Source organism: Aythya ferina (assembly GCF_964211825.1).
Source record: "Aythya ferina genome assembly, chromosome: 2".
NCBI lineage: Eukaryota > Metazoa > Chordata > Aves > Anseriformes > Anatidae > Aythya > Aythya ferina.
The window spans coordinates 40,197,466-40,223,794 of NC_140297.1; the positions used below are offsets into that span (position 1 = coordinate 40,197,466).

Consider the following 26,329-nt stretch of genomic DNA (forward strand, 5'->3'; position numbering starts at 1 on the left):
TTCTACAGAGGTGCTTAAAACTCAGCAGATCGAATGAATGTGAACTGCCTATTTTAGTCTATGCAAGCAGCCAAGAATGTCTGTCTAGAAACAGTTTTCCAGGACGTAGCTGTCACATGCTCCAGATGAATGTTGTGCTTGCTTCTAGTGGAGCTGAAGACTATGACTTAATCTTATCTGTTTAACATCCAAGAATCCAGTTTTAGATTTTTGGCAGCTAACATATGCTTCCCCTGTGGCAACTGCATAATAACATAATATAGTTTAAAAAAATCCAGATCCTTTAAGGCTCAATTACCTCATGAAACTATTTTAAAATTCAGGGTGAACAAAACTGCAGTATTTCAGTTTACAAGCATCACTTTAGTTTACAGCTGTTTTAAAGGACCATTCTAATGTTTTATGTCTTTCACCACCTGCAGAACCAAATGAAAATATTTATTCTATTTTGCAGAGGGCTACCAAAACCAAGAAAGCAGAACTGAGTGCAAAAAGAATAAAATATTTTAAAAGAAAGATAAGACACAGGATAACTGACTTTATTACCACTCTGTAACCATGAAGATAGTTTAAAAAATCTTGCAGAGCCAGAATAAAAATAACCTATAGGCAAGTAAGAATCTTTAAAATGGACATACAAATGAGCATTTCTATTAGCACTTATAACCTTAATGCTACCAAATTAGATTCTTAATATTTTTAATTACTGTTTTTAAACAATGTATGTACATAAAAGGGATCCCTCTGTTTAACCTGTGGAATTAATGTGCCTACATTTTAAGCTCTTTGGGTAGGAACTCTCTTTTCAGTGATTATCAATACCAGCTGGAGGCTCTGCTGTAATGTAAAATAAAGAATAAGAAAGGGAGGGTAGAATAAGCCAGACTTTGAAAGAGCACTGCTTGGGGCCAGGAGAGGCAACCTCCTCCCTGAAGTAGGAAAGGCTAAAGAGAAAAGAAATCAATCATGAGGAGCAGAAAAGAAGAAAGTGGAGCAGGTAAAAGAGCAAGGTAAGGGCTGCAGCAGGGGAATAGTGGAGAGGGAAGGCAGAAAAGACAATAGAGTTGAAAGGAGTAGGTCTTTTAGGTTTGGGGTTAACCAAAGGGTTAACTAAAGGGATTATGTTAGCACTGGTGGAAAGGGAGTCAAGGGTTTAAATAAATGTCCCGGATGGGGCACCAGGCAGAAACCCCAGGTAGCTCCAGCCTCCGTGCAGGAGTCAAAGGATTCAGTGAGCAATGTCCAAAGGAGCTCTGGAGGGAATTAGGGATGGAACCAGTGGGCTTCCCTCCCCTGCTTTCTCTTTGTGAGCAGTTAAGGGATGCTAAAAGGTACTGTGTGATGGCTTTGTTCTGACAGCACAGCAGGTACAGGTGTTGCCCTTCACAGCAGAAAGTTCATGCTGCTTTACTAATGTCTGTTAACTGCAACGTATACCAGAGGGGCCAATTGAGTACAAAGTGAGCAGGCAAGCGTCCATGTCCTTTTCTCCTCTTTGCAAAGATGGCCCTAAGGTAATACTTGTGATTTCATCACCGGTGTACCTATTTACTAGGAACTGATATGAAACCATAAATACATTTCATTCAGAATAACTGTCTGGCTGCAAGGCTTTCAGCAAAGCTGGGAAAATGATAGGCAAGGGGGAGGGAAATTCCCTATGAATTATGGAGCTGGTCAAACACCAGAAAAACTGGTGTGTCAAATAAATGATTTGAGGAAAAGCAGCCACATTCACTGAACAGTGAAGAGTTTCTTCACATTAGAGACCATCCATCTAAATTTCCAAGCTGATTCTGATCCAGACATAATTTCCATTCCTTCATGTCTCTTCATGGTAGGCACTGATAATCTTTTCATAAATAGTTTTAGACCAAGAATTATTATGTGAGGAAATGTATGAATAACTTTGAATTACAAATAGGTTAAAGAGTTTCACAGCCTGTCCATGAACTATGTACTAGTGAGGAAAAGCAGCTATCTTCACTGAATAAATAATTTGTTCAAAATTATTTGCTCAGTCTGGACTTACAGACTTACCAATTTGGCCTGGATTCAAAGCAGTCATTAAGTGAAAAACTGTTTCCTGAAACTTACCCAACAGAAAGGTCAATTTTCATAAAACTTCTATGTATTTAGTCATTTTAGATAAAAGATGATTTTTTGTAAATAGCTCATCAGCACTGTAGGCCTGAGCAGCGGTGTCTGCCTGCATCTGCAGACAGTCTGGATCATTAACTTTGGGAAATGTGAAGTGCGCCATGAATCTCAATAGTGCGTTAACAAAGTGCTCTCAGGATCCTGTCAACAGCCCCTGGGGAGAAGAATATGTGTGAGATGAGCACTGTGGCAGGTCCAAGCCAGTCACCCTAGAAAGGGTGATGACCAGCGGGCTTACCTACATCCTGCCCTCCTTCCAGGTGCTTTTCTCCTGGGAAAAGAATGCTGAACAGCACAGAGCCTCTTGGTACTCCTGCCCCATACCATGTAGAAGGATATCCTTGCCACCGGTGCTCCAGCTGTGAGTAAGGCCATGGTGTGGATGCCCAACATGTTGTATTGTAACTGAAGCCCTCCCTTTCGGCAGCCATGCCTGCTTAGGTCATGCAGGCTTCCTGTTCCTGTAGCAGTGCCTCAGTAGTGTTGGCACAAAGGTTTATCTGGCTGTATGGTGAACCATACCAGGGACTGACCGGGAATTACTGTAGCCTGCTAAATAAAGTTGTGGGCTGTTTTAACCAAAACAAAAGGGGCAAAACAGCTTTCAACTACCAATAGCTCACTTCCTGACTTTTGGAGTTAGCTAGAAACCAGTGTCTGCATCCTTCTTCAGTGCCGACTGAGACATACTGAGGGTGCACTATGGGGAAAGCATCTTCAGAAGCATGAAGGCAGGGATGGAGACAATTCAGTCCTTCTCTCTCTACCTCTCATATGTCCTCCTGCAGCTTTTGTGCACAATCGGATCCAGTCCATTGGTTGAGTTTCATGTAAATGTGCTTGAATTATTTTCTTTTTTCTTTTTTCTTTTTTTTTTTTTTTCTTTCTGATTGTCAATTGAGTTATGTGTTTGCTCAACAATTTAAGATGATTATTTAAAGTGTGCTTTTATTTACATAGGAACTCTAAAATATTCAGATCAAGTATGCTTAAATAACTTTTGCAGCAAAGTGATAAGAAAAACAGGTATGTGATTGACAGCTGTGGATAAGGGACAATGTTGGGTGTCCATTAGAGCCAAAACGATGATTTTTTTTATATCTTCATTACACCCTGTAAACACTTCCACACCTGATTTAACCTACTCCTGTTTAAATCAAAGAAGCTACTCACATGCAGAAAGTAAAAGCATACATAAGAAGATGATGGATTAGGTCTAAATTGACACAGAATATACTAACACATTACACTTAAATAGATTTACCAGACCAAGGTCTGTGAGTGGAAAAAGAATATTATCATCAGAGTGATAAACATTCCACTAATTAACTCTGGTTTTAGATTATCCCTAGATATATCTCATAAAGAGACAGTGAGATTCCCCAGATCCCTCAGAAATACAAAAAGGCCTCTGCAGCATTTGAAAGACAGATTATACTCTGCAGTTGTGGGGTGGGGTCTTTTTTTTTTTTTTTTTTTTTTTTTTTCTTTTAAGGTTGTACAACTAGCAAAGAGCCCTTCTAATAATTATGTAAGCTACTTGACTCAGCAGGAACTTATTTGTTCAATATGTACCACACTGTTATGTGTATAATAAGGTTTAATATTAAAGTGTTGAAGCAATAGGATAAATCTGATTTGTTAAGGATTCTGAACACTGCCATTCACTGGCCTGATTTCTTAAGGATTCTTAATAGTACCTCACTGACCAAATATAACTAAGTTTCAGTGCAAAGCTGAATAAATGGAGTATAAAACATGATGCACTGATTGTGGCTTTATATGAAGTTGACATAAATGGCTGTGTCAATACAAAAACTGCAGGGCTAGCATGAATGAAACTGCAATATTTTTATATAAAAAATTAAAGACTGAACTTCAGATACATGTGTTACCCGAGTGAGCTACCATCCAGCTGTCATCAACATAAGTTTGTGTGAGGTCTTGCTGCCCTTATCACCAGCAGGTAGACGATAACAGTGCAATTCCTCATCCTCTGCTGCTCATACACAGATCACAAATGTGTCCATGGAGAGTGAAGGATGGGGCAGCAGATGACGGTGATACTGTATAAACTAGTTGCAGGATAAAAACAAAGAAATGGCAAAGAATAAGAAGATTTGCCTGTTTCAATTCCCATACAATTTCACTATGCAGAAAGTGGTCTCCTATGCTCAGGGAACACAACAAACCGACAGCATATTTTAAAGACCACTGCTCTGTTCTTACAAGCCATCCCTGTAGGATGCAGGAATACAGACAGCTTTCCGCCAAGCCTCATCTCAGTCCCATGTGGTAGTCATTTCTGCACAACGTAGTTTTGTTCCAGCAGTAATAGAGGCATGGTCCCTGCCTGGTGCCTTTCCATACTCTATAACTATGTTACCAGCTATTGACTTATGTCAGCGCTCAGCTATGTCATAAATTTATAGGCAGGAAATAAAAACCAGTCCATCAAAATTGGTCCTTTGCTTTACTGTACCTTTTTCATGTAAGAAATATGTATATTTTTAAAGTAACTGAAATAAAGCATGTCACAAAATCCCTCAGATTGGCATGTAGTTTTCAAGAGAGTAGAAGAAACATTATTACATGGTTTCTAGGTCTTCCTGGAAAAAATAGTATGCTCTTGAAGGTAGTAAGGAAGGTGAAAACCTCTAAACAATTGAGGTTGGGATATGTTGGAAACCTACAGTGCACTCTGGCAACTCAGAAGCCACTCTGAACTCCTGGCAAATTCATGATGTCACAGATATTTTTTTTTGTAGGTTGTTGTGTTTGCATAGAAGTTTGCTTAAATCAAAGTAGTGGATACTGGCTCTTAACTACAGCAGAAGTAAATCTTTTGCAAACCATGGGATATGATTATATCAATGAAATCCTGGCCTCTTTCCAGTACTTCTCTGTGTCACTGCAAAACGGCCAGTAGTGAGGAGTATTCCTACGTCACCTCTGTCATTAGGGATCAATTGAACAGATGCAAAGCAGAGCTAAACAAAAGACATCAAAAAAAAAAAAAAAAAAAAGAAGAAATGGGCTGTTGCCTACAAACTTTGATTTAACCTTAGACCCAAATCCTACCAACCAGGCCTAGTAATAACCAGCACCCATAGTAACAAAAATCACTATCCCTGAGCATTCAAAAAGGGTGAAGCAAAAATCACTACTTTGTCTTGACAAGCCTGACATTGGAGGAGGGCAGGTTTTACTGAGGATTTTGAAACTACAGGATGCACTTTTCAAACTTTTTCTCATAGTTTACATATATCTGAGATTCTCCCACCAGTCTCAGCTTATCTGAAGCCAACGACTTTGGGAAAACATTAAACATCACTAAAACTGGTCACACTCAGACAGAGCAGATTTCTTGGGTAGTACAAGTTACAAATGACATGGCATTTGATGAGGGTGAAAAGCTGTTTAAAATCTGTGTATTTCTGTCTGTATGACTCAAATGGTGTTGGTTTAGCCATGCTCATTCCTGTAGGAAATACCAGGTACCTGAAAAACTGTTCTCCCTGACATAAGAGAGAGATGGGGGGAACAAAAGCAGCAAGTGGGTGCACTCTGGTCTCCCACTGGCCTCCTACATTATGTTTTAATTTTCTCCATCTTTCCATATGTTTCACATTCTTTCCATATCCCTCTTCTTGCAGTTGGGTCCCAAATTAGGAAGGGACTACTGGTTAGCTTCCAGTTATGAAAACAGTCCTAGAGAGAGGGCTGAGAAAGTATGAGCCAACATGAAAATTTTGGGCAGGAGACTTCTTGTGTGGACTTGAAGACCTGGGCAAACAAAGGGCAGGTGAATCTCCACACCTCCTGAGAGCAATAAAGGACACAGGAGAACAAATCTCTGTGTTACGCCTTAAAATAATGTGGAACAGCACTTTCCTATGGGTTTTAGGACAAGGCAATCAGTCCCATTATTATTTTGCTGCCATAAGGGAGCTCTCTTCAAATATATGGTGATAGAGCAATAATCTACAATGTACATCCTTATCATCACTTGTAAGTGAATCATATAAAACTCCCCCATTATCATACACCATAAAAAGATTAAGCCACATGCACATTTTAAGAGGTAATTATTACATTTAAAGAAATGAAACTGCATTCTGAATGATCTCACTACCTTATTTAGCGCAAGAGACTGCACCAATTTATTTTTTTCTATTAAAGCAGTTTTTCACAATTCCTTTTTGTTAGAAGATAAAAGCTTAAAGCCAAGAACAGCTGCTGAAAAGCATTAATGAAACCTGTGTCTGCCTAACAGAATCGAAGCAGTAGGAGAGGTGGCAGCTAGCCACAGAAAAGGGCAGATGAGATAGGGAAAGCAGGAACAACGGACGCACAAGATACCAGGAGATAGCAGAGAATTACAAATGAGTTACTTGTTGCCATCCGTTACCATCTATATCTGCATCTGGGAAAAAATGTAGTATAGACGATTCACAGTTTTGGAAATGTCAGTGCATTATGATAATATCAAAACGGAACACCAAAATGTTCAGAGTGAATTACAACCACATTACATCCAGTAGGGTATGTGAGATCTGGTTACATCCAAATAAACCTGCATTTGGAAACTGTCATTTATGTGGTTGGATGCTTTCTCAAGTGCATATGTATAGTGTATTATTAATCAACTGTTTCTTACAGACACAAATTTATATACTACTTTTTGCGTTTCCAAATTAAGTTATACAATAAAATGTGTTCTTTAAATTGAGGTAATACAAGTTGTCATGCTTTTCTTGGTGAAGCAGATGTTTTAATTGTTAGATAAGCTCCTAATCACTTTCTTTCTTTCTTTCTTTCTTTCTTTTTTTTTTTTTTTTTTTAAGGAAAACGAAAGTATATAAATGACCTCTCCTCCCCATGGCTTTCAGAGCAGCTACTTTTCTTGAAGATTAGGAGTCTCTTGGACTCAAGCCCTAACTCCTCTTGTTTCTGCAAACTAGTCTGAATTAGTTTTCTCCTTTAACAAAAACTCCTGCTGTGTTGGAGAATCTCTTAATTACTTTTCAAGCTTCTCCTGTTATTGTGGAACTCTATGAAAATCTGATTACAGTGCTAATAAAAAGAGTGAATAATTGTTTTTTTTCCATTTCATCTGGAGGCTTCAAAATACAAAGATACACAGTCACATAGCAAGATTGTGTTAATATAAATATATAAATGGTGCCAAATGAGAACCTTATGTCATAAAAATTTAACTGTGGGAGCTGTTGAATCCACATCCAGTAATGTGAAGGAGTAACGAACAAAATTTGGTGATCTAGGTCTTTGAAATTCTTTATCAAGGAAGTTTTTAAGACTAAAGTTTTATCCCTTCTGGGAGCTAAGAAAAAATAGCCTTATTTCCCACAGCCTTTAACTAAAAAAAATAAAAAATAAAAAATAAAAAAAAAAGGAGGGTGAAGGAGGATTTTAGGTCCAAGAACACCCAGCCAGTTTGAAAGTTTGAACTGCTATAGCTGATAGTGGTACTTGAGAGGCTGGTCTGCCTCTAGACATAAAGATTCTGAGCACATGGTCAGAGTTGCTTCAGTGGGAGCTGCTGTCTTTTTGATAGCAAATACAGACTTAAAGCTCTGCCCAGCCAAAATTATAGAGTATAAGGCCGAAAAGGAAAACAGAGCTCTACAGCAGGGAATTGCAAATCTATTATGGTTTAGTGGGTGCTCAAATAAATCTTCATCTCTTCTATATTATGTCTTTATCCTAGGCCAAAACTTCCTATATCCCTTACCCATGGCAAAGAAATTCACAAGTCCCCAAAACACAACTTGAATGCTGAGGGTCAGGATAGAAGAGTTTCTTTTTTTAAAGATAGCATTGTGTCTGCGGAGGAGCTGAAGAAAGCTCCTGCAGGTACAGCTGCAGATGATGAGACCCTTCACTGCCTCATTGGTTTTGTCTGAGAGAACAACTTCTGTTATTTTATTTTTAAACTCTGTCTCCTCAAGTCAGTTTGGGATGTATTTATTGTTTCCTCTGTAATTTATTCACTGAGTGAAGAGCTGTATATATGGCAAGACTTACCCTACCCAGTATTGGACATCAGTGGGAAGACTACAGAACTTTGTTTAAAAAGTCTTGCCTTAAAAATGCATGTGCACAATCATAAAAAGCATAACAGCAAAAGGGTGGTGTGCCACATTTTTGAATCAATGATGCTGACATAAATATAGTGAAATGTGGTTGAATTCTATGTTTTATGTTTTACTTTGTTTTTAGAGGAAGCAAAGTGAAGTGATGGTGCTTCAATAGCCATGTGGCTCTGGACTTGCACGGTGACTGCCAAAACAGGCTGCTCTGCACTGCCTGCAGGAGTTTAGCAGGAGCTGAAGCCATCGCCTGCCTGGGAGCAGCTGATCTGCTGCATCCTGCCTGCGGGCTGAGCTCCTGCAGGCATTTTCAGAAGCTAGACATCTGCCTTAAAAAGTAGCACTTTGGAGTCATTCAAAATAAAGGAATGAAGGCGCTCCACATCACTCTCTTCAGGCATCAGGCACGTTGATATATACAGAGCATGCAACCTCACTTGGTCCCATGAGTTTTATGCCAGCATTCAGCCCCTGCTCCCCTGGTATTCAGAGAGATCTAGGTGCACAGGCTACTCTGTGCAAATTGTTACTGCTTCAATGAACAGTAGCTTCCTGGGCCTCCCCGTGGAGAGCTGGGCAGCTTTTCAGGGGCATTATACCAACTTTGGCTTCTTGAGCTTTTGTACCGAGCACAGAGCCCTTCTTGCCTGCCTGTGAGCCCTGGATATAAGGAACTATTGCAGTCCCACAGTGTCACATCCCCCTTTTCCCACTGCATGGCTTTTGAAGGCACTCTTGATATGAAGTCACTGGTGCTACAGCCCCGCGGCCCTCAGCATGCAAGCCAAGGCAGCAAGGGGTCCTGGTTATTGTTGTTTAGCTCTGAGGGAGAGGTGGAAAACACGTGTAAACATGAGCGCTTTGTTAACATTTAAATCTGTCTGCTGAAGCTAATGTGCCAGAAGAGGGAGAAAAAGTAAAACAAAGGCTGTTTGCTGTGCTGGCTGGCTGGCCTCAGGAGACTGACCCGCTGCCGTCACCAGCCCCAGCACTGGCAGAGCACAGCGTTCCTCTCCTGGTCCTTTCGCTGCCGTCAAGATCGGCAATTCCCCACTCAATACCCTGCTGTAACAAATGGGTGGTAGAGCACTTCTCTGTGGTTTTGTTTTCTGTTCCTCTTTCTTTCTTTCTTTCTTTTTTTTTTTTTTTTCCTGTCCTGTAAATTCAGAGCAAATTAGATTTGGTGTTCTGCCAAGAACAAAATACTGTCTATTATTGTGAGTATTGTTATGGGCCAGATCTTCTAATCTTGACTACTGGCAAAGTGTGTTTGTCCAACTATTGAGTAAGTAAAGATATCTGATTTGGCCCAGTATCTTTTATATCTATGTCTTTAACTTTCTTTCCTTCCAGAACATGCAAGTGAATACAGTCCCTTGAACAGAAAAAGAAAGGATGGGATTAAATAAGCCATCCAAGCAGTTCAGGATTCCCTGCTGCAACTGTACGTGGCCTAGCTGATTTGACATTTCTGTTTTAAACAGCAAAATTAACTTCCATAATATACAAATAGGAGCTCTGACAATTCCACCATTATGTGTATGGGTGGAATAAAGCAAATCCAATGTGAGCACCCAAGAGGAGAACAGAGGTCTAAATAATGCAGCATCTAGCAGCCATAATAATAAGTACCTTGTGGAAAGTTGGAAATGACTTCTGTTTTCCTTGCTGCTCTTTCTAATGCTTGTAATTTTCCAGCTCCAAAGCATCTTAGAGTTGGAACAAAACAATACTTACGACATTTGTTAAAATTTCTTTCATGTTGTCCTTCTGTAAACACTGCATACTTCTAGCCAAAATCTCCCCTTTTGCACTTCACAAAGGGACAGAGCAGACAACTTAATGTAATCCCAAAAGTTCAAATTTCAAACAAAAGTTATTTTTTGATGAGTCTCACAAATAATTTTAAATCATTCCGAAATAGTTTAAACATGTGTGATATATTCCCAGACATTTAAAATTCAAAAAGAAGAATTCAGTAAACAAAAGTTTCATTATAATTGATTTGCCTATCTCCGTCTCACAAAATTTTCCTAGCATTGTCTGGGTGCAATGATGGCTGCTGTCATGAATACGAATTACATGGTTTAATATCTCCTCTTTGCTGTGAAAAAGTGATTAAAATAGAATTTTAAATTGAGTTGGTTTATAAAAAGGTTACGAGTTATTAGAGAAAATGTATTTTTACTGTAGAATTATTTTTAAATGACAGAATATGGAATGGAGAGGCATTCTAGAAGGACTGGAGACCTGCAGAGAATTTATTTATTTATTTTTGAGGTGAAAACTCTTGCGTTTTAGTAACAGCCTTCTTTGATAATCAGATTTGTTTTCAATTAATAGTCTGTTCAAAATGTGCGTTGCATTATCAGGAACCATTGTGCTTCAGAGACCTCTCAGTGAAAGCAGACACAGTGGAGGGTGGTGCAAAGACGTTGGAGGTGGAGGCAGCTACACTTGGGCTACATTTGGGAGGAGCAGATTCACATCAGCATGGTGCTGTGCACTGCGGCTTCTGCCAAGGAGCGTTTTAGCTTGGAGATAGATAGAGTCTCTGTGCAACTAGGATTGCCCAGGCCAGATGAACATCACCCACTATACAGTGTGGACAAACCCTATTTCTACTAGGGTAGAAAATAATCTGGAATCAGGTTGCACAGTAATATAGCTGACCAAATCCACGATGGACCGGTTGAATAGGGTAGCAGTTAAGAGTAATAAATAAATAAATAAATAAATAAATAAATTGTCAAATTGTTTCTCTGTAGAAAAGGGACTGAAAATAAGAAAAAATAGCTTTTTTGTATTCATACCCTTTCTATTCTTATCACTTCCATAACTGACCTCACAAAACAGTCATACCAGACACCAGTTTACAGCTATTTCTGATGCCTTTATATGTTCTCAAGAGAGTTGAGATGAGTAAGGGGCAAAAAAAATAAGGCTTAGCTTATGTGAAAGAACAAATATTGGTAACTGATGCCCACAGGAGATGAAGCTGAATGCTTATTCTGTCTGAGGAGATGCCAAGATCACTCGGCATTTATTTTTACTAAGAGTACCATCCTGGTGTTAATTATGATGACATGTATTTCATAGAGTCACATAAATTAATCTGGGTTTATACTGGTGTCATCTCTTGTTACATTCTTCTAATCTTACTGATGTTGAGTTCTGTATTACCTTCCCAGCCCAGATCCCTCCAGCAAAAGTATTTAAGAACATGCCCTTCTACCCAATTTATACTACTGCTAATTACAGAGGTATGAACTGTTCCTGAGTGATCACACTAATTTCCTTCAGTAAGTGGATGTAGGAGAGTGTTCAGCCTACTGAAGGTAATGTCAATGCCATCTCAGTTTACAGAGTTGATGTGTTAAATCACTTTGTGACTGCAGAATATTGACTATAAAAAGATTGAGATTCTTCTGGGTGATCACCATCTGGGATTGCTGATCTGAGACAAGGGTGTGAAAGCATGCAGCCTGTGTGAATTGTCTGTATCCTCCCAGTTGCTGCTGCTCTGCGTCATTCTTTGAAGTATTCCCCAAGGAATGGCATACTACCCAGCTGAATCAAGTATGGTTAAAGCTTGCCATAATATCACATTTCCAAAACCGGTCTATTTCAGCTTGAAATGAGTTATTTGCCCTTTGTTTTTATATCTTGTTTCTAAACCTTAAAATATGCATTTAACCAAACAGAAAGAATTCCCCCCTGAAAGTGTGTTGAAAGAGGTGATAAATTAATTAGCAATAAGATATGTAGGGCTAGCTTGTTCAAACAATTCTCCTCTTGACCCATGCTTTCTCTGAGTCTCACTGAAATTTAATTAAAGAATATTTCAAAACACTAATTCTGAAAATACGGTGGATGCTTTGTGTTTAATCAAACAGGATGTTTTTATTCTGCATGTAAACTGACTTTAAGAAATCACTTTATTATGACATGAAGTTAAAGGAAACTCCTTTTCGGTATTTGTCAATATCTTCCTCCCCAGTAACACTGATTTAGCAAAGCATCTAAGTTCAGCACTTAAATGGTGCCTTGGACCAAAGCATTTGTGCACAGATGTAAAATTACAGCCTGGGTCATGGCAGAAAACATAGGTATTACTCAAAGAGCAGTAGAGGAAAAGACAGAGAGACAAGTCACCTCCTTATTTTGAGTGCTCTAATACAGCTGAGTTGTTTGGTTTGCTGACCAGTATTGAAGGGAGTAGAGACACTTCTTGTCTTGGGCAGTGCCCAGGGAAACTGTAAGACAGTGCCTTCACATCTACCTAGCTCAGATCTAATGTATAATTGATGTCAAGTCCACTACCCATACAATTCAATGATATAATTAATTACAAAAAAATACCTTCTTCTGACATTACTATTCCTGTCTTAATTCAGCTCTCCATCTTACAGTACCTCTAATAACTTTGGGAGTTGATATAAATCTAGAAATGTTTTCCACTTCTGAAATCATCAGTGAGACTGCTACTAGTGTACATTAGAACCCCTTCTATAGGCTTCCAGATATGTTAAAAGCATAAACCAAGGCCATCACGAGACCTTCAGACTAAAAAGGAAGACTACCTGGTCATAAATGCCATATTTTGAGAGGTTGGAGGCCCTATAACACTAGATTATGATACATCCCAATAGAGAGAGGGTGTGATTTCAACTACTGCCTTGGATTTCGAAGAACTCTGACTTTCACTGTGGATGGTATCATAGCAGAACTCATGCAGGGGAATAAATATCTGCTCTTACTTACAACTGCATGTCACCTCATGATGTTATAACAACTGATACAGTCATACAGGAAAAAACACTAGATAGGTATCTGCTTTGTGCTTTGCCTTTGAAGGTAGTTTAGATAGTCAATGCCTGGAAGATAACAGTTCTCTCCGATTAACAGTCTCCCAATTCATTGTCAACCAATGATCTGTGAGTTAGTTTGTGAAGTGAGGGACTAAGGCACTTACTTGCATTATCACGTGGAAGGAAAATATGCACAACAGATTGGACTGGAGGAGGGAAGATCATCCAGGGACAAAGTCAAGAAAAAAAAAAAAAACATGCAAAAAGACAACAGTGAAAAATAGAGAGTAGCTGGAAAGGGGAAGGGAAGCAGGGAGGAAGCAAAATAGCAAGCAGTTCAGGTAAAAAGGCCATATTCAGAGTAAAACAGGGGAAAAAGTAGCAGGTAAAGAAAGTGAAAAAAAAAAAAAAAATGAAATGAAAGCAAAGGCAAAGGTACAAAAATGTGTAAAAGGACAATGGGAGGCTTATTCAAATAGAAGGAGTATGAGATGCTCTTATTATTCACAATAGCCTTTTGCTTCCTAGTGCAACTCTTTTTCACTATCTGTAGGAGCTTTTTTATTTTAGTTTAGTTTAGTTTAGTTTTTAGTTTTCAGTTTTGTATTTTTTTAAAGCTTGAAATGCTCAGATCCATGAGTTTTCTCAAGGTTAATGAAAGAGAACATCATTCCAGATGTGAAAATCTGTTTGCTACTAAATAAATAAATGAGTAAGGCCATAATCTGACAGACAAGTCAAATTTATAATACAGTATCATCTGTTCGTTGAAGGGATAGAAGGGATAAAATACTTTATTCGTGCATAGATACATTTTGCCTTGGCTAGCAACCTTTTAAAGCAACATCATGTGCAAAACAGGTTTTACATGGAGTTCCTGTAACAGTCATATTGCCTGCAGAAGGCCAGCTATGAAAGCAATCCCTGCTCTCAAAAAATAAAGCCTCAGAAGGAAGCACAGGGGAATGAGACAGGGCTGTGGCTTTCCTATTGGGGTAGCTATATGAAGAGTCCTCTGAAGCAAACAACAGGCAACCTGGGGCTTTGTGTCCCTGAAAAATCTAAAAGAGACTGTGAGTAAAAGAAGAGGAAAGTCCTACTGAGTCACAAGCCTTCCCAGAGTACATTTTCTTGGTACCATGAGGCTCTGTGTGACATTAGAAGATAAACTGTGACAGATGTGAGGTTTGGAATCTGGGATATTTTAAAAACTATAGGATTGTTATGAAAGACTGCAAGAAAAAGAAAACTGCAATAGGTTTCATTAAGAACACCGAAGTAAGTGTCCTTAACACTAAGAACAAAGCTGACGTACCTGTACATGGTACCTGCCAGGCACTCATGCAGAAGGGCAGTATGTAGCAAGCAAAACAAGTTTGTAGACTGGTTATTGTTTTGAAATACATCTTTTCTGCAATACTTTTGTCATCAGTAAGTAGTAAGGTTGGTCGGTTGTTGATTAATTCCATCTTTGTCCCTGATATTCAAGGCCAGATGCTGAGGCCCCTGGGATAATACATTGGGGCACACAGCTATAAATCTTTGCTATGAGCAGCAGGGAACACAGGTCCTAATCTTGAATCCCACCTAAAAGAATACGATAATGCAAGATCTACAGCTTGTGACAAATTAAATTGAAGGGGTTGAAGTGGAGACTGCTCTTCTCAAGGAGTCCTCACAGAGGTTACCAGACTACTCCTGGAGGTTGCCACCTCCTAACAGGGTGGGCTGAGCAGCTCATGAATCAGCTCTGAACCACCACAGCTTACAGCTTGGCCTATTAAGGTAAACCAACATTGATTTTGGTTTATGCTAAACTGTAAGGTTCAGGAGCTGATTCACAAGCCGTTCAGCCACCCCTGCCATAGGGCAGATGCATCTGGAAGGCAGCTGGGTTGGGGGCATTAATTAAAATTCATGGGCCACTGCATTTTAAACTGCCATTAGGTGTGTGTCAATGTGTTTATGGGGAGTTCCCTGTGGAGAAGACCACAAAAAATAACAACCAAACAGAAAGTTACAGCTCAGTCTGAAACTGTGATAATCATCATTTGTAGCTTACTTAGCATCTCTGTCTTCCCATATAATTTTTAAAACTGTACATTAGTGTTGTTATCAAGAATACAGCTGCCATCTGCAATCTCAGATGTAAGTTTTCTTCTATTTCAGGAGTGAAAAAATGGTATCACAGTTTACCTTTATAGCTATGCTGTGGAAAATGAAAGTATTCACTGGTGCTTTCAAGAGCAATATTAATATTTTGTATCTCGAACTGAAGAACTCATAATTCTATACAAATATTGGGGGGGGTGGGAGGGTGAGCTTTTTGAAATCCAAATGTGGCTATTATGAATATTTTATGAAAGGGAAACTAAGGGAAAGCTACTCAGTTTTTGTAGTCACACAAGTAATCTTTGCTCTCCTGACTTTACATCCCAAGGTTTACCAGAAAAGACCATTCATAACAAAAACTGAAACCACATGAAACTAGGCTGGTTTAGGGTTTCAGTGCAAATTTTAAACTTAGCCCATTTTTATAAAAAGGCTTACTATGACATTCATGAGCTTTTGACTGAATCTAGATACAGTTCTGAGCAAACTTGCCTATAGATCTGGTTTGATGACCAAACTATGTAAAGTACATGAAACCAGATCACCCAAGCTTTGATACTTCTTAGTCACTTTTGGTTTGCATTTTGGAGTTTTAGACCAAAATCATACTTGAGGGAATGAACTGTTATGAATCAGAATAAAGAAAATGTTTATGAGAGGTTCTCCCCACCCCAAAAAACCACAGACTTCTGCACAGTTCTCTGTTTTCCCTACAAAATGAAATAGTGCTTTAAGCCTTCCTTCAGAAATAAACTAAATTCTCCTGTCAGAGGGCTTACCCTTGGTACTGTTTCTAAAAAGACATCCATTTTAAGAAGCACATTCCCTATAGTACATTCAGGACTGCTTTATTAAAATACATACATGGCCAATAATGTATGGTATCAATAAAAAGGTTTTATAGTGGCAATTAGGATTTGATCCAAAGTCCATTAATGTCAATGGAAATGTTTCCACTGATTTCAAAGGAGTTTGAAGCAGGCCTACATGAAGAAAATGTGTATCTGTTTCTAGGCCTATCCTGGCCTGCCTAGGTGAGAAGAAATCCGTGTGTGTTTCACGTCTGTCCTACCTTCTGTGCTTTCATCAATGGATTCTTAATTGCCAGTAATGGCCAGACCATTATATTTAAATTGCCAGCCAATTTCTGGTCCATTGTTTCAAATTTGTGGGCTCTGTGAGCAGATGCCGAGGCAGCTGTGAAGCTCAGAGCTTCTGTGGCATTCACCTCACAGGAGACGTAGCACTGCAAGCCATTTAGCTGGTGTCCCCCGCAATAGGGAGCTCTGGTCCGGTACAACAGAGCAATCCAAGCTGAAGGCTCACAAGAGTGAAAAACTATTGCTGAAACTCTTCCAAAACCAAATTATATCTTCTATTGTCTCAAAGGAATAATAAACCCTGACTGGCTGATTGTGGAATATAATAATCATCTAGCTGAATTAGTGGGCATTCCTGGGAGTGACTGATTTCTGCTTTTCCCAAACAGCACATTTTTTTTTCAAGATAATAGTTCTTATCTAAAAATCAGGATTTCTCTATGCATAAATACATGACAACTAAAATTAACATATTTAGAAGTGGTGAGATTCAGAATTATACTCCTTGGGTGCTCACAGTCAAAGTGAAAAAAATACGGTTGTTGAAAGCTGTTTTAGCCAACACACTGTTGGGGCCCTCAAGGCACCACCAGGCCTGACTGACCCTGCTCTCCCTAGGGTTCCCCTATCCCAGGGTGGGAAGTAGATCTAGGCGTAGATCCCCCGCCCAGGCCCAGGACCCCATGTCAGGGCTGAGGCTGTCTGCCCCTGCTCCAGCGAGGCCACAGCAGGGTAGGTCTGCCAGGCCAGGCCATAGCCCCCACCACCTAGGCAGACCCACCCAAAAGCCCATGGCCTGGCCTCAGTGTGTCCATGCCCCAGGAAGGTGACACGTGCTGGTGCTGCCCTGGTGCCCCCAGCTGCCCTACTCCTGGCTGGGGCTGTGGGACGGGCCTGCCTGCCAGGCCCCATAAACCCCATGGGGAACCCTTGGCTCCATGCTGCCCTGGGCCCCAGGGAGCAGCCAGCCATGGAAGTGTCCTGACACACAGCACTGCAATAACATTTAGACAAAGGTGGCTTCATTGAGACTGGTGATTCACCTGGAATACCAGGTCTTTGGGGCTCACTCGGTCTGAACTGGGCGCTTGAAAATCCCAATACTGCATTAGTGCACGGTCTCATAGCATGTGTGAATCAGTAACATGTATTTTATTACTTCAATTTATTTTTCCAGATAATGGTGCCTTGTGGTATTTTCTGCTTTTAAGTGATGTCTTTGATCTTGTGAGTGGAACCCCAAATTTTGATGGCACAAAGCAATTTAACACCTATTTTTAAGCTTGATTATGATTTTTCTATCCCACTTACCAATATTGGCCTCATAGAGCAATCATTCGCACCCGCATGAAAGAACAAGCATAAATGCTATTGAAATGGGAAGCAGTTAGACTTTTCACCAAAGATGTCAGAGACATGGGCACAAATTGCCTGTTTTCCTGAAGGGACACGTTATCTCAGGTTGCTGCCTTGAAAACAGGCCATGGCATGGAAAGGGGATGGGGGACTTCTTAATCTCTCTTGCTAATGCTGTTCCATTTTGAATGGGGTCATTAAATATTAAAAGAGTGAAAGATCAAAAGATACAGAATGACTTTTAGCCTGTTTGTTAGGCCTCTCACGTTTGCAGTTCCAATCCAGCATAGACGTAGATATTTTTTTAGAGATAAGAAGAGTTGCAATGAGAAAGAACAAATAAGCCAGGCACCAAAATGCCATAGTGGTTGAGACACACTTCTGGGAGTTAGAAATGGTGTGGTTTTGTCCTTTCAGTCAGCAGACAGAATTAAATCTCCATTCTCCACATTCTCAGTGATGCCTCCATCATCAGAAGATTGAATGGGCAAGAGTCTTCTGCTCATTTAATTCCAGGAGATGGATGTAGGAACCCCCTAACTAGAGGCCCCTACCAGATATAGGTACCTATATTTTTGGAAGATACTGTGCTGCTGTTATCTGTCTCCTTGCCACTTCCTAATGACTAGGTTAACCTGCTCCCTACTCAGCCAAGTATTTGTGGACCTCCATTGTATTAATACCTGTATTCTTCTGCTGTATTTCACTTGAAACATATAGTCCTAACTGAGAACTGTGAATTTCATTAGCCAATAGAGTTTTAATAATTAGAAATTGCACCCAGGATCCCAAATTGTCTTTGTGGGCCTAGTCCTCAACAATGCCTTAGATTCCAGTTCAAAGAACCTTGCCTAAAACAGGGAATCAAGACAAAGAAGAATTTCAAATAGAAACTGTAGGTTGAATTATCTAATTACTTTCCACTAAACTATTAAACTATTAAAACTAGGTACTTTTATTTTCCCAGATACCACCTATTATATTCATGTGGCCTGCAGAAACATTGCAATATCTTATCAAAACTTTTTGCTGGATCCTATCTGAAATATGTAATCCCTCTTTTTATTTCAGGTCTTAGTCAAGCATCCAGATTTAGACTCATGCTCAATGATTGCCTCATATCTGTCCAAGCCTCAACTAACAGAAAAAGTTTGAGTTATGTCTGTATAGCTGAGATGAGCTGAGTCCAGCAATGTCCAAACATCTGCTTGCTCTGCTTAAAACTGCAGTACAGGAAAAAGTCTGCTTGCTTAGCAACTAGATGCACACCTGTGTTGTGCCTTGAAGCTTTTTAAAATGAAGCGCATGCTTCACCTGTGTCCTCCCCACTGCTTCCCCATGACTTCATCTGCAGCCCTGGGAACAGTCCCAGTGTGATTAAGAGTGCCTGTCTCTCCCCGAAGTTGCTGCTTTCACTGCTTGCCTACTTCCTTGCAAGTCAGTGAGGAAGAGTAGCACTAGCTGTTCTGTTTCCTGCTCCCTGATGGTCTGCAAGAGAAGCTTACGGAAGAGCAGACAGAAGTTTGTCAGGATCTATCTGCCTATAGGCAAAATCTATCTTTTACTCCCTGCAATTGTAACCACTGAGGATGAGACAAAAGATACTTCTTTCTTCCTCCATTTTTCCTTGTACTTAGCCACTGGTTAGCTAGTTTATTGGCATTAGTTGTGTATAAGGTGCCATAAACCAGAAGGGATGATTTAGGCTCATCATACTGCTGACATTCCCTTTTATTCCTTCCAAGTACAGCCCAAAGCAGGCTGTCTGGCCAGGATCTTTAGGAAAGAAGTGCAAAACATGACTAGTCTGACTTACTGCTGCAGGGGACTTCCATTTCAGTGGGGGAATCCCCTGCAGAGAACATGTGGGTAATTTCCACTCTGTACAAGGCAGACAATCTGCTTCAGACTGATTGTGGTCCCTTGGGTTTCTGAAATACATTTGGTCAATCATATTGAAAGGATTGAACGAGCTTGCTATATGGAGTTTCGTTTGCCGTGGTGACTGCGCTAGCCTACTCCTTAAGCATGTATTAATCATGCATTAACCATAGAGGATATTAGCCCACATTCTCCTGGAACCTTAACTTTATTGAAAGGGAACAGGAGTGCCCACGGCTTCTCTTTCTGTGTAAAGATGTAACTTTCCCTACAGAACCACAAGAGATTTTACCCATTTTTAACCAGATAAGCAGCTTCTGATCCTGTGAATTAAGATGCTATGAAACCAAAAGGAAATAAGAGGAATGTGGAGGCGCTGAAGAGGGTGCAGAAATAACACCTAAAAAAAACCCACAATTTTCTTTTCTAACCTATCATCACTTTTCAACATTCTGTCCCCCATATGGTGATGAATTAACATGGGCAATGTGGGGAATTTTTCCAGTTACAGGTCACTGCATTACAGTAGCTTTGGAAATAAAGATTTTTCCCTTCAGTACGTACAAGATGAGATTTTTAAAGCAGTGGCTTAGTCTAGGAATCAGTTGTTAACAACTTCTGTCTAGAAACTATCAGAGAATTATCCTGTGCAATTATCTATAAATTGGGCACTAAACGAGCACAAACTTCCATTCTGGACACTAAGTAGTGATTTATGCCCTGTCTTAAAGAAAAATCCAGACTTTCAATAAGGACATGGAAGCAAGTTAGTACATCTCCTTCCCCCCTATCCCTAATATGTTTTAACTTTATTCTTTACAATCCTGGATAGTGATGCACCTGAGAGCCATGAGGATCTCTGATGCTGCATGGTTATTGTCCCAGTTGTTTCTTCTGGTTCCAGCTGAATGACAGTGGGAGCTGTTCAGCTTCTGAGCAAAGGGGAGGAGGAGGAGCTGCAAATTCTTTTTTTTTTTTTAGGTGAACACGGAGTGAAAGAGATCTTAAATTGTTTGCATCACAACTTACAGCTCTTTTCATATTTAATGGCTTGAAAAGATTAAGGTGAATAAATTCTAATAATTTGTGAGTTTACACTATTGTAGAGCAAATAAAGAAGGCTAGTAATAACTTGTCTCTGTGCCCACACAATCGTTTTACTTCAGAATGCCATGAAAATACTTTAAACAGATTTCTGTCAAGGCAGTATATGAATAATAGGCTTACCTGGTGTTCAGGATTCAATCATGTTTTCTATGACACAGGGTGTCATTTTTTCAAGGATGAGGACATATGCAATTAACTGAAAAATCTAATAAAATTTCTGCTGCAGATACCTTCCAAAAATCTGTCCTTGCTACTCCACTTCATTCTACATGAAGATAGCTGTAAAACAAAATGAACATGAAGAATCCCCATCTCTGAATCACTCAAACACTATTTCTTCAGACACAGCTTCAGAAGGCTTCGGAGATCAGGGTAACTCTGAATTTCAGTTTACATTTACCAACATACGGTGTGGCATTTGGCCAAGTAGTGACAAAAGCAAAGCAGGATCATAGAAAAAAAAAATAATAAAAAAAAGATGCGCTGTGAAAATAAGCTAACTACAAATAGGAGGAAAAATTATCAGGGAGAGTAAAAAGAACAGAGAACAGGCCAGGTCCTCTGGACTGTCCTTGTGGCTTTGTGCCATCACAATAGGACAAAGAAAGCCAGCTATGGAAGAGAAATCCCTTAACGGCATAAAGCTACTGTAAAGACATGCCATTCTGTATTTCCCCCTCAACTCAGGATGAAGGGCAGGAGGGATGGCCTGCTGCAGAAAGCTGCCCACTATCTGCTGTGGGGCCCAAGATGCATCAAATACATTAAGCAGCAGGGAAGAAATAGGGAGAGGGTGACACAAGCTGGGATAGCTCCTGCAGAGCTGACAGTGAAATAAGGTAAAGAATGAAAAAGGCACTGTCATCCTCATTGCTCCAATCCTCTGCTGACAATGGTTCAGATGGATGAAATGATCTAGCTCATCATGATTTGGCTGAAAGAAACTGACAGAACAACAGGACACTCCATGGATAATTGAATACCTTCAATCTCACTCTTTAATATAAAACATTAAAGTTTTGAAAGTCAGATGCTGAGAGGTGCTGTTATATTTTCAGCACTATCAGAGTTGAGATACTTCCTGGTCTTTCTCTAACTCAAAAAAGAAAAAAGAAAAAAAAATCCCTTCAATTTCATTGGCCAAGCACGCAATTTTTTTACCAGTTATAACTTGATCATGATGTACATTTACCAGCTTAAATAGCACTATTAAAAGGATTTCCCATTTTAAATGTGAATGGACAATAATTCATAAATGCAGACGAAACCTCAAAGTTGCATTTTTCTATTTCTTAATTTGACATCTAACAATAATTCATCATTTAATTTCCATGTTTTTTTAACTGAATAAAGATGGGTGAAACTTGCCAGAGATGAGATCTCAGTACAGCTAAATATGTCTAAAAATCTAAATTGATCCAATACATCCTCAAATTAAACACTCTTAAATGGAAACTTGGCTCAGGTTTCTCCAACTTCATGAATTTTGATTGATGTATCTGTCCTCATAGCAGACACTCTAAATCAAGAGGCCTTAACAAAAGTGTCCTTAGCTGTAACGGTCTGACAGCGTGACTATCTGTGCTGGGTGAGCTGAACCCTGGTGTGCTTCTCTGAGGAAGCTGTAAGCTTCTGCGTGAGTAAAGGTTGGTTTGGATGTGTCCAGTATTGTAAATAGTGTCAGCTGCTAGAAACCACACAAAGCTGAGCAGGGGAAAAAAAAAAAAAAAAAAAAAAAAAAAAGTGTAACCCTCCAGCATGGGTGAAACACTGGAGTATTGCATCCAACTTCAAGAGGGCCAGGATTTCACCTTGTGTGATCTAAACTGACAACAGCCCCTTCCAGAGAATTTTAAATAACACAGCGTGGTACAACCTTTAACATCTGAGGGCCAAATGCATTATTTCAAAAGGTCAAAACGATAAATATGGGATCTGTTTACTACCCTGCCCTCTTCACTTTACCGCTGCGTAGGCAGGGCTCCTTCAAAACCTTCATTTCTAAAATCACACAGCACACCTCAGCGTGCATGTCCTGGTCATGAAGCAGGACAAGCCTTCTCCCTCGTTTGGTTGCCCTTAATTTAAGCTACCGTCTAGGGCTTTGGGCCAGAGGTTATTCACCAAAAGAAAAATCAGGGCCTGACTCTCAATGACTCAAACCCTTCATTTGGTGCTGGAACACTTCAGCACTCCCTTGATTTTTTTGGCACGGGGAATTTGTGACCCAGATTCTGGGACATGGTCTGGCCCCATCCTGCCCCTGTCTGAATTAGGCTATTCACGGCTCTCCTCCCTCTGTGCTTCCTGTGGATTCTAGCAGAAAAGAAGAGAGATAATGAAGCACACCGAACTGTCACCAAAGTGAAGCCCTGACACGGGCTGAGAAGTTTCAATAGGAGGGCTATTCTAACAGGCAAATGTATGCCTCCTTTAAGGTATCTTTAAGCAATATTAAGGAAATGTGGCTGGAGACTCATTGAGAAGTGTATTTCATAGCTTCCTGGATGGCTTTCAGGAGGTCTGTTTTGGAGTGCCTGAAAGAAAAAGGCACGCTTTAAATGATTTTAGAAAAGGGAACCGTGATGTCAAGAGCATGCAATGCAGCCAGCAGCCTTCCAGCATGATAAGAAGCACTGCTTGCAGAAGATCTGCATTGTTTAAAATATTTTTATGCATTGTATTCTGTTGAGTACTTAGTTATTAGGGCTTGTAGAAGTCAACACGTGTCCACTGATGGAAACCCACCTCGATGACATTAGGGGCTCATTAGAAGCAGGGAAATATACTGTAAATGCACATGAAATGGGTAGAACGAGCTGACTGCGGCGTTTTTAAGTTTAGGTGAAAACGTCACTGGGATTATTTAACAATGAAACAGGAAGAGACAATAAAGCAAGTTATTTCAAAACAATTTATCAACAAAGAGCAAGATTAATTTTATGTACAGAGAAACTGCAAAAATCACTTCTGCTGTCCGGATATAGCATGAGAGCCGGGTGCCAATAAAGCTCCTAATCCTTAAACGTCTCGGCAGCGCTTCAAGTTCTCAATTTCTGTATGTTTGGGAGCCCGGACTCCACCTACACCGTAACCATGAGTCAGAAAAAGTATAATGCCCTGCAGCTCAAGCAGGGAGAAACTTTTTGCTTTTGCATGCGGGATGGCAAGAAGGCGTTCGTAAACTCCCTTTCGCCGTCAAAAAGGGGGAAATATTTTGACTCCTCCACCCGTGGCCGGCGTGTTGGCCGACACAGGTCTCGATGAAGTAAAAGTTGACAGAGCACAGGTGAGCTCCGCTCGCTCGCTATGCCCGGAGCGAAGCAGCGGCGGCGGCCCAAGGCTCTCCCTCGGCTAGGCCAGCGGAGCCGGCTCCCTGACAGCCCCGGGGGCTCTGCCTGCCCCGGGGGAGCCGCTCGGGGGGCAGGCGGCGAGCTCTGCCCCGACCTCCCCTCACCTGGCCGCCGCCCCCAGACCCCCGCAGCCCCCTTGGGAGCCCCGGGCCCGGCCCCGCGGGGGGTTCGGGCACCGTGGGGGGGTCCCGCGGAGGAAGGGCCGCCGCTGGGGGGGCCGGGGGCGGACAAAGGGGAAAGATGGGCGAACAAAGTTGGCCCCGCGGATGTCGCCCCCCCTGCCCCGTGGCCGAGCCGTGCCGACCCTGCTCTCCCGGCCCCCCCCGGCTCCTTCCTCCCCGTCCCCGCTGACCCCGCCCCGGCCCCGGGCTTCCCTTTAACGCGCGCTCCCGCGGACGGCTCTTCCCCCCCCCCCCCTTCCCTTTCCCCTTCCCCCGCCCCAGCGGGAGCGCGCACCCCCTTCCCCCACCCCCTATCCCAAAGCGCGCTCCCGCGCGCCCCTCCCTTGAGCGCCCGGGCTAATTGGCTGGCGGGGGCGCGCGCGCGCGCTCCCTGCCTCCCTCGCTCCCTGCGCCCCCCCCCACGCGGAGGGAGGGGGGCGGAGAGAGAGAGAGGGAGAGGGAGAGGGAGCGAGCTCTCGGGGGCGCGCGCGGCGGAGGCGTCGGCGTCGGGGGCGCGCGCGCGCGCGTCCTCGGCGGCGGCGGCTTCACTTCTCTCCGGGCAGCGGGGGCAGGAGCGGCGGCGGGAGCAGCAGCAGCACAACAGCGGCCGCCGCCGCCGCGGCTCCGGGAGGGGGGACAGAGAGAAGAAAGGGAGGCGAGCGGCGGGCAGCCGGGGTAGGGCAGGGCAGGGCAGAGCGGGCTCATGACTCAGTGACCGGCCGCTGCCCCCTTCCCAGCCCCTCGCCCGGCCACGGATCGTCCCGCAGCCCCGCAGCAGCGAGAGCGACCCGCGCTCGCCCGCAGGTAGCAGCCCCCCCCATCCCGCCCCGGTCCTGCTCCCCCCTCATCCTTCCCTCCCCCCCCCAACTCTCCCCTCCCCTCCTCATCCGTTTACTGGCGACCCTCGGTCCCCACCTTCATCCCCCGTCTCCCCTTTTCCTCGCACCCCCCGAGCGCTGCCCCCCCTCCCTGTCACCCCTTTTCCCAGCGCTGCCCCCCCCATCCGGCCCCATCCATCCCCTGGCTCCAGCCTCCATCGCTCCCCGCCCCCCCTCCCCTCGCACCCCCTCCAACAACTCTCCCTTGACCCCGCTGCCCCCCGACACCCCTCTCTAACCCCCCAAGTCCCCCCCTCTCCTCCCTTCCCCCTCTTACCCCCCCCAGGAGCCCCGTTCGCCCAACCCCCTCCCGTGCCCCCGCCGCCTTCCTCTCGCAGTCTCCTCCTCCTCTTCCCCCCCGCTGCTCTCCCTGCCCTGCCCCGGCAGAGGTGCGGGGAGCACCGGGGGTGTCCCCCCCACGCGTGTACGGGGCCCGGGGGGGGGGGAGGGCCACGGGGCCGGGTTGCCCCCGCGCTCCCCCCCCGCTCCTTTGCGCTTCCTACTGGAGATGGAGGAAGGCGGCTGCTGCTGCTGCTCGCCGCGGACCTCGGAGTGCCCAATTTGTCTCCGCTCCTAGAAAATTAGGGGCGCCTTGGGAAGGCAGCATCGCCAGCTCGGCCGCCCGCGGGACCTTTCCTTGCCCTCCGGCTCTTTTCCCTCCGCTTGCCCGGCAGGGCAGGGAAGGGACGGTCCCCGCGGCTAAATATGACAGGGGCCGGCTCCTTGGGACCTCCACGGCTCGCGATTTGCCGTCGAGGCAGCGCTTGTAACCCCCGGCTGTGCTGAATCATCCCGCGGGGTGCTGACCTCGCAGCCCCCTCCGCCCGCCCCTGGGATTTGGGGGGGGGGGTCCGGGGGGTCCCGATCCCCGCAGCCCCTCCCGGCACCCCGCAGCCCCTCGCCCCCTACCCCTACTCCACGGCTTCAAACAGCGCCTCACACTTCTCCGCCTGGCTTCATGGCAGTAAAATGTTTTCCTGATGCCCTCGTTGCTCGCTTGATTTATTTATCCCCCCCCCAGTTTTCTTATTCGTACCTGCGTTTGTCTCTTCAGTATGACCGCGTTTGAGGTTTCTGACTTGGGGCCCTTTAAAAGGCACTTTGCTGAGCATCCCTGGAGCTGTGCGTTATTGCTAAAACTGCAGATATCGGGAGGAGAGGGCACGGCCAGAGTTGTCTGGGTGTCAGGAAAGGGGAACAGAGAGAGGAGAAGGGGGTGGAGGGAATAAGAAACTAGCCAGACATCGAGTGACAGATTTAAGCATTTTCTTGCTATAAATGCTGGCATTACATGTTA

The 26,329-nt window shown here is 42.8% G+C and overlaps 1 protein-coding gene across 1 annotated transcript in view; it reads left to right on the forward strand.

The window, feature by feature from the left end:
• Window positions 1-24,654: 24,654 nt before the first annotated feature.
• The window catches only part of LOC311433031 (ubiquitin-conjugating enzyme E2 E2), a 212,039-nt gene continuing 210,364 nt past the window's right edge, over window positions 24,655-26,329 (forward strand). Inside the window, exon 1 of the mRNA XM_084511742.1 lies at window positions 24,655-24,958. The gene's annotated coding sequence lies outside the window, so the exon portion shown is untranslated. The remainder of the gene's footprint in view (window positions 24,959-26,329) is intronic.